This window comes from Berghia stephanieae, chromosome 5, assembly GCF_034508935.2.
Source record: "Berghia stephanieae isolate SIO BIC M18660-M18661 chromosome 5, UCSD_Bste_1.3, whole genome shotgun sequence".
Classification (NCBI taxonomy): domain Eukaryota; kingdom Metazoa; phylum Mollusca; class Gastropoda; order Nudibranchia; family Aeolidiidae; genus Berghia; species Berghia stephanieae.
The window spans coordinates 30424105-30434104 of NC_088364.1; positions in this window are offsets into that span (position 1 = coordinate 30424105).

A 10000-nucleotide genomic window follows, 5' to 3' on the forward strand; every position below is an offset into this window, starting at 1 on the left:
TTATAATTTACTTCCATGAATAATACACTTAATTACATTTAGTTATTTCTAAATAATGTCACAATTGAATATATCAATAGAATACATTACATTCGTATCACTAGTTAACTACACTTGTGCATTGACGTTATATTACCGTACATAACGTATATTTCTGTTTATGTATATTTCTATACTGCATGTTTAATATTACTAAGTCTGTGATATATTATGATTTAAAATGCTTGAATAAATATTACTTGATGATTGGCAACTAAGGAGCGTCTTCCCTGTCAGTTATTTTATGTACTGCGGTGGGTACATAACAGTGGCGACGAGGATTCCAGCTGTGGGTCACATGAAATCACAGTCCTTTTAAGGACTGCCAACCCACGAAGGAGACTGCCTGCCCTACCTCCGGACGAAGAAGGACGAGCCTTGTCCTGGTCTGCCTCCGGACGAAGAAGGACGAGCCTTGCCCTGCCCTACCTCTGGACGAAGAGGGACGAACCTTGCCCTGGTCTGCCTACGGACGAAGAAGGACGAGCCCTGCCCTACCTCCGGACGAAGAAGGACGAGCCTTGCCCTGGTCTGCCTCCGGACGAAGAAGGACGAGCCCTGCCCTACCTCCGGACGAAGAAGGACGAGCCTTGCCCTGGTCTGCCTCCGAACGAAGAAGGACGAGCCTTGCCCTGGTCTGCCTCCGGACGAAGAAGGACGAGCCTTGCCGTGCCAGACGAGCGAGGGGGAGCTGCCTGCCTTGCCGTGCCAGACGAGCGAGGGGGACCTGCCTGCCTTGCCGTGCCAGACGAGCGAGGGGGACCTACCTGCCTCGCCGTGCCAGACGAGCGAGGGGGACCTACCTGCCTCGCCGTGCCAGACGAGCGAAGGGGACCTGCCTGCCTTGCCGTGCCAGACGAGCGAGGGGGACCTGCCTGCCTTGCCGTGCCAGACGAGCGAGGGGGACCTACCTGCCTCGCCGTGCCAGACGAGCGAGGAGAACCTGCCGTGACCTACTTATCTTGCTGTATCGGACAGCTAGGACAACTTACCAGCGGAGTCGGACGTGTATGTACAGCGACGTTTCGACTTGCTGAGAGGGAAGACCGTCCATTGGCTGTTTTAGAAGAATCATCAGGACGTGACTGTCAGTCGTGACAGCCGTGGAAGAATCATCAGGACGTGACTGTCAGTCGTGACAGACGTGGAAGAATCATCAGGACGTGACTGTCAGTCGTGACAGACGTGGAAGAATCATCAGGACGTGACTGTCAGTCGTGACAGACGTGGAAGAATCATCAGGACGTGACTGTCAGTCGTGACAGACGTGGAAGAATCATCAGGACGTGACTGTCAGTCGTGACAGACGTGGAAGAATCATCAGGACGTGACTGTCAGTCGTGACAGACGTGGAAGAATCATCAGGACGTGATTGCCTGTCGTGACAGACGTGCGAGGAGTACCTGCCGTGTCGGACGGGTGACGTACTGCTTGCTGTATCGGACAGCACGGAAAACCAACCAGCGGAGTCGGACGTATCGACCTACTGACCGTTCATTGGCTGGTTTTGGACGTTTTCATCAGGACAAGCCTGCCTTGCCGTGTCGGACGTGCGAGGAGGAACTGGATCAAACGGTTGACCTACTTTTTGCTGTATCGGACAGCACGGAAAACCAACTAGCGGAGCGACGTATCGGCCTGCTGATCGTTCATTGGCTGCTTTGGACGTATCGTCATGACTACACGAGCAGCATGGACCAACGAGGAGCTCATTGGGCTATTGCGTGATCAGATGACCCAACAACAACAGCAGATGGAGTTGCAGCGTCAACAGATGGAAACGTTAATGGCCTTGGTGATGGATCGTCCCAAGTCGTCAGTGACCAACACCTGGGCTCTAATTCATGGAGCGGGACTACGACAATAGTCTGAGACTATATCGGTAGTCTCTGACTAAAAGGCGTAGTAAGCTATTCATGAAGCCGGACTACGCGAAGTCTAAGACTAAACGAGGGACTAAACGGGTGAAATTTACACCCGCGATTTAGCAGGTGTAAATATCGTAGTCTGGGACTAAATTTCCAAATCATAATATGTGCTATACGCTGGTGGGAGTAATTGTACTGCGATTAGAACAAGGCTACCCGACAGTTTTTAATTTTATTTTTATTTATTTATTTATTCATTTATTTATTTTTTTGGTTTTGTTTTATTTTATTTTATTTTCTCGAAGATTCAACAATCGCACATACATTCCTCATCTTGTCCATTCCAAACACATTCCAGGTACACATATTGTTTCATAGTAACTTACTACTACTACTACTACTACTACTACTACTATACTACTACTACTACTACTACTACTACTACTACTACTATACTACTACTACTACTCACTATTATCACTACACTACTACTACTACTACTACTACTACTACTACTACTACTACTACTACTACTACTACTACTACTACTACTACTACTACTTTCACTATTATCACTACCTACTACTACTATAACTACTACTACTACTACTACTACTACTATTTACTACTACTACTACTACTACTACCACTACCACTACTACCACTACTACTACTACTACTACTACTACTACTTCTACTACTACTACTACTACTACTACTACTACTACTACTACTACTACTACTACTACTACTACTACTATTACATTTCTATTATGTCTTTTATCGTCCATTATTTTCTAGAAATTTCACGTCTCTCACTGGCCTCATCATTTCTATCACACCACGCTAACGATTCGTTCACACTCCAACCATCGTTGAGTACAGACGATCCAATTTAATCTGCATTTCTTCTTATTTGTTTTCAACGTTTATTTGTTTATTGTTGTGCCGACGAAGGGTTTGTATCCGAAACGCCCATTGTCTGTATTGTTTCCACCGATTCCTATCCATCTTCACTCTTTCGTTAGTATTTTCGGGACCCCATGCTTCAGGCAGCGCCCACCGCTCTCTACTTAGAACAATGCTCCACCGTTGATAAGAATCATTTAAGTGCCATCGTTATTTATATTTACTAAAAACATTACACACACACACACACACACATTCTCAAACAATTTTTACAGTCCTAAACTTGTCTCACACCATTTTTATTTGTGGGGCAAAAAAAACAAACAACAAAAACAACAACAACAACAAAAAAACAAAACAAAAAACATCAAAACAAACACGAAGAAGAAATAGATATGATTTCTGTGCCACTTCGTATGACGCATGCGCAGCTGGAAAAGTAACACATTTCTATGACGTTTTGTGATACGTTTCCGAGGAATCCCCAGTTAAAAATAGATTGACCTCTGTAGTCTGAGACTTCGCAAGCGTAGTCAGAGACTTGATAGTCAGGGACGAAGTCTGACTCCATGAATAGCTTACTTCCCGTAGTCTCTGACTTCCCAAAGTCTTAGACTACAAAGTCTCAGACTTTGCTATAGTCTGAGACTACCATAGTCCCGCTCCATGAATCAGACCCCAGGTTCTGCGAGTTTGATTCAAAGTCAGAGCTGTGGACGGACTATTGGTCACGTTTCCAGACGTTCGTAAAGGCCAACTCCATTCCATCGGACAGGATTGCGGAGATTTTTCTCACCAACCAATCGTGTGCCATCTTCAAGCTGCTGGCAAACCTGGCTTCACAGAGCGTTCCTCCCAAGGACGTCAACGAATTATCGATGGATGAGATCGAGCAGCACATGGTTGACCATTTCAACCCCAAAAGATTCGTTGTTCGGGAGCGTTACAAATTCTGGACACGTACAGAAAGGAAGCCAGGAGAAACTGTCCACGAGTTAGCTGCGAGAATTCGGCAAGAGGCAGCTACATGTGATTTTGCCTCGATCAATGACCCGTTGGACGAGGCAATGAGGACTCGATTCGTTTGCTCGATCAACAGCGAGGCTATCGTCAAAGCCTTGTTTAAAGTAAAGGACGACGAGCTGACGTTCAATCGAGCCATTCAAATCGCCGCGGAAGTGGAGGAGGCTGGAAAAGTTGCCAGAGAGTCGGTCGGCACGTCAAATGCCGATGTGTTTAAGTTCCAGCCCAATCGAAACCCGGCTCGTAAACTGCCCACGGCGAATAACGAACCGTCTCCAGAGATCAACCGCCAATCAAAACCAGCGGAGAACGGGAATCAGAAAACCCGATGTTACCGGTGCTTCGGGAACCACTCGAGTGATGCCTGTCGATTCAAGGAAGCCCTTTGCCACCACTGCGGCATTAAGGGCCACATAAAGTCTGCCTGTCGGAAGAGAAGTCAACATCAACGAGTAAAGACGGTGACAAAGGTCAAATGGAATGCGGCCCGACCTTTGCCTCCAAAACAGCCATGGATTATGCCCGACAAACCATGGGAACGTGTCCATATCGACCACGCCGTGAATTTCAAAGGACACAACTGGCTCGTGATGGTGGATGCATACTCGGTCTCTCATATAACCTCAATTGTGTTGGAAGAGACCTAAAGCAACAAACAAAAAAAAAACAAAAAAAAAAAAAAAAATGCATACTCCAAATATCCGTGTGTCCACGAGATGACATCCATCACCACGAAGGCGACAATTCAAAAGCTGGACGAGGATTTTGCGCATTTTGGCTCCCCGCATACCATCGTCACTGATAATGCGCAGTGCTTCTCGTCAGCTGAGTTTGCCAGTTTCTGTGAGAGCCGGGGTATTCAACACCTCAGGGAGCCCCGTATCATCCAGAGACCAACGGTGCAGCTGAGAGACTGGTACAGTCGTTTAAAAAGTCGCTAAGGAAGTCCAGCCTCAGTACCTGTGATGCCTTACACGAGTTCTTGAACCAGTACCGGAGAACTCCCCTGTGCAGTGGCTATAGCCCAAGCGAACTTCTGATTGGTCCGACAGATACGGGCGAAAATAGATGTGCTCCTGCCTCAAAGCCGTGTAAATCTTCGCTCGTCTAGGAAAACTAAGTTCACAGTGAACAGCCAGTGTATGCCCTGTCTTTTCAGAGGGGGCGTAGGGACAAGTGGGTTCCAGCGATTGTAGCATCAGTGATTGGAAACCGAATGTATGGATATGCGAAAATGACGTGCCGAATGGCCTACTTTGAGAAGACACACGTCGACCCCAAATCCGTGCCCAATGACCACCCACGGTGACATTAACATGAGTGGTTTGCATTTGCTATAATTGTGCACGAACGAGGCTCTCACGGTTGCAGTTTGTGAGAGCCGATGTATTCCAGCTCATGGACCGTAAATGAGACTTGATTAGGTAATGACACCGATTTGAAAATGTATGGGTCCAGCTCACCGGACTTTAACGATTTTGAATCGTAACGGGACTCTCTGGATGTGGTAACAAGGAACTTCTATTGTCGACAATTACTGGAAAAAAGTGTTTTAAGCGTGTAAATCATTGTGTCTAGTAATTTTCAGTGGTAAACCATTCGTATCCTGTCCAGGCTAGACAAGGGGTTAGGATTGTGTTATGGAAGAATGTTATTAATGGTTATTGGCCACTTTGAAAACAATTCGACCATGAATAAACCCCACTTAATTACATTTGTTATTTTAAAAATTTGTGACACAAATTTGTAACAATTATCATATGAAGTCAATTGACTTGATATAGTTATATACACTGGCATTTGAAATAGTATTGGTCGTACGGACTTTTAAATGTTAATCGTAATGGCGATCTTCTGGATGTGTAACATAGAATTTCAAATTAACTTTGAAATAGTGTTTTAAGCGGACTGTTATATCATGTGTGTCTATGTTAATATTTTGATGGTTAAACCTTCAGTATCCTTCAGGCTAGAAGGGAGGTGTTATGGTGTATTGTTATTATTGGTTATTGCCCTTTGCAATAACTTATAATTTACTTCCATGAATAATACACTTAATTACATTTAGTTATTTCTAAATAATGTCACAATTGAATATATCAATAGAATACATTACATTCGTATCACTAGTTAACTACACTTGTGCATTGACGTTATATTACATAACGTATATTTCTGTTTATATATATTTCTATACTGCATGTTTAATATTACTAAGTCTGTGATATATTATGATTTAAAATGCTTGAATAAATATTACTTGATGATTGGCAACTAAGGAGCGTCTTCCCTGTCAGTTATTTTATGTACTGCGGTGGGTACATAACAATCATCATCATCATCATCATTACCACCACCACCACCACCACCACCATCATCATCATCATCATCATCGACAACTAAAATGACAACCCCGGGAACCATCCACAATAACCATTAACATAATTTACTGTGACGGTCAGGTCTGGCAGAAAATACTATTCGTCAAGGGTAGAACACGATTATTACCTGACCGTCACAATAAATCTACAGAAAGAGGGATAAACTCCGAGCTCTAAACTGCCGCACTCTGGAAAACCCTATATTTTTTAATTTGGCCAGAAAACTCGTCCTTCAAATATCGATCGATTTAAATGACCCTTATCTTGGCAAAACTCGCAAGTTTGAATTGTTTTTTTTTTTTGCCAGATGATGGTCATTTAAATCAATCGATATTTGAAGGACGAGTTTTCTGGCCAAATTTTAAAACACGGGGTTTTCCAGAGTACGGCAGCATATTATGAATTATGATTCTGAAGATTTACTTTTCACTTTTAATTTTGGTAAAAAAAAAAAATATTCACATTCAATATCCGATCAGAATGATCTATATGAATTCTCCATGTGCTCGAGGCAATGTCTACTTATGTACTCTATAGATAGCATGCGCTTCGCTAAGAAGCTCACAACATTGCCATCCGGAAATATAACGGACCAACACACAAAACTTTGTCTAGTCTTGAATGTTTATAGTCTGGATACAGTTTTGTGAGAATAACTTTTAAACGCGGATTGCAAAGAGCAAAAAGAAAAACCTGAGTGATGTCAACTTCATAATATTATATATACTGAACGATAGACGTTGACGTCACTCAGTTCTTTGTTATTGTTTTTTGCAACCCATGTTTATGGGTAATTCTCACTAAACTGTATTAACTTGACTATGGATAGTATGCGCTTGGCTAAGAAGCTCATAACATTGTCATCCGGAAGCATAACGGACCAACACACAAAACTGTGTGTATCCATGAACGTTTATAGTCAGGTTAATACAGTTCAGTGAGCACTACTCATAAACGCGGATGGCAAAAAAACAATAACAAAGACCTGAGTGACGTCATCTTCTATAGTCTGGATACCGTTTTGTGAGAATAACTTTTAAACGCGGATTGCAAAGAGCAAAAAGAAAAACCTGTGTGATGTCAACTTCATAATATTATATATACTGAACGATAGACGTTGACGTCACTCAGTTCTTTGTTATTGTTTTATGGGTAATTCTCACTAAACTGTATTAACTAGACTATAAACGTTCAAGGTTACACATAGTTTTGTGTATTGGTCAGTTATATTTCCGGATCACAATGTTGTGAATTTCTTAGCCAAGCGCACAGCATCTATAGATAGAATGAAGTTGACGTCACTCTGGTCTTTGTTATTATTTTTTGCCATCCGCGTTTATTATTAATTCTCACTAAACTGTATTAAGCAGACTATAAACGTTTAAGGTTACACATTATTGTGCGTGTTGGTCCGTTACACTTCCGGGTGGCAATGTTATGAGCTTAATAGCCAAGCGCATACTATCTATAGATGTCACTGGCTCGAGGTCATTGGTCACATTGGAATTTGTGCTCAAAGTGACCCACATAGTGAAAAGTGTTCACTGTTTTTGAAATATCTAACATCAAGATTGCCATGTTGTTCAGCTTGACACAACATGGACATGTTTACAACTTTCATGAACAAAGCAGCGTGTTTACATAATATTAAGAAATATCCAATCGTTGGACAGCAACAAATCATGAAATTGCTGACTCGGTTGGGCGATAACCTGAATGTAGATTTAAATATTCCAACATTTGATAAACTATTACGAAGTGTCAATGAAATCAACACAATATGCTTATAATATGTTACCATAATGTACTTATTTTTAAAAAAATGTATTATTGTTTCATTTTCCACGTTCTCTATAGATAGTATGCAGATGACGTCACTCAGGCCTTTGTTATTGTTTTTGCCATCCGCGTTTGTGAGTTGTTCTCACTAAACTGTATTAACCAGACTATAAAAGTTCATGGTTACACAGAGTTTGTGTGTTGGTCCGTTCTACTTCCGGATGGCAATGTTGTGAACTCCTTGGCCAAGCGCATTCTATCTATAGTTGCTGAATATATGTGTTGTCCCCGAAAGATTAAGAATAGGATTCAGTAGTCTGATGTCACGCCGCCTGGCAACGGCGGCCATCTTGGTTCTAAACAAAGAACATCATTACTTTTTATTCTTCATGCCGGCTAGAACTTTTCATTTCCTTTTCATATGCCTTGTGATCAGAATGTGTAAAAGTCAAAACATGATCAAATTTATGTGTTTTTTTTTTCCTCTGGAAACGCTTTTATGCTCGCCGGAGAAATATTTCATACGGGCGTCCGCCATTTTTCCGATAGTTTAGAGCCAGTGTTACTAAGTTACCATGCGTCATAAGGAAGGAAGTGACGTTACGACTGTTGAAGACTATTGGTTCTATGTTTGATTTGAAGCTTTCAAATCTGTGATCCATCGCCTCAAGACGGTATTATGTCGCGAATAATAATATGTGGATGCTGACACTGGAAAACATAACCACAATTATTTGAGATGTGAGTTCAATGTATTTGTTTTATTTAACTCGTGGAGAACCATGAACCAATATTTGCGGAGAAATTAAAGCTATTAGGAACAGGCGGTCAATTATTATGCTTATTATAATACTGTATTGTATTTTTAGATTTGCCGGTAATTCTATGGTCGATGATAAAGATTTAACATCGGCTTTACGGAACAATGTTGATCCCCAATCCTATTTTCGACAAATGGTTCGTTCCGACACAATACCAAATTTAGATGGTGGGAAATATATTTATGATTTATCTTCCCAAAACGGTATAATGTCGGGATGAATAAGATTCGACGGGCATTTATCTGCAGGTCTGACAACCCAATTTATTATGGGCTCATTATTGCAATGGAAATCTTATAAAATGGCGCAAAATATTGTCCAAAACAACAATGTTAAACTAGGCCCAAAATTGCGTTCGGATGTCAGACCTGCAAAAAAAGTGAATTTAGTATTATTATATTGAGAAATACGAACTTTGAGTTGTTTGCAATGCAAGAATTTGTATTTCTTCTCCACCATCAAATGGAATAGAAATTAATCCAAGTTTCATATTTGTGGCAATGTATCCGGACAAATATACCACTCAATTTATCCCGACAAATATACCACCCAATTTATCCCGACAAATATACCACCCAATTTATCCCGACAAATATACCACCCAATTTATCCCAACAGATATACCACCCAATTTATCCCGACAAATTATATACTACCCAATTTATCCCGACACCTAATTCTTCCCGACATATTCCACCTAGTTTATCGCGACAAATAAACCACCCAGTTTATCAAGACAAAATATCTACCACCTAAATTATTCCGACAAATATTCCACCTAATTTATCCCGACAAACCTACCACCCAATTTATCCCGACAAATATACGACGTAATTTATTCTGACACCACCTAATTTATCCGGGTTGGAATAGAAAGGGATGGAGGGGGGAGGGAATCTTTTTTTCTTTTTTTTTTTTTTTTTGTTTGTTTTGTTTTGTTTTCCCTTTTGGTGAATTTTCACCGGCACATTTTTTGAGCTGAAATTTAATAGGAAAAAAAAAAGGTGGGGGTTGCGTAAATAATCATTAAAAAAAACCAAAAAGGATGTATTGGCAGATTCTAAGGATTGTGGGGACGTAAAAGAGCGAGGATGGATGATTTTTATTGACGACCAGCATATATTTAAACAAGAAAATAAGATGACATCACCCTGAAACCAGAGCCTTTTGTACTCAAGGT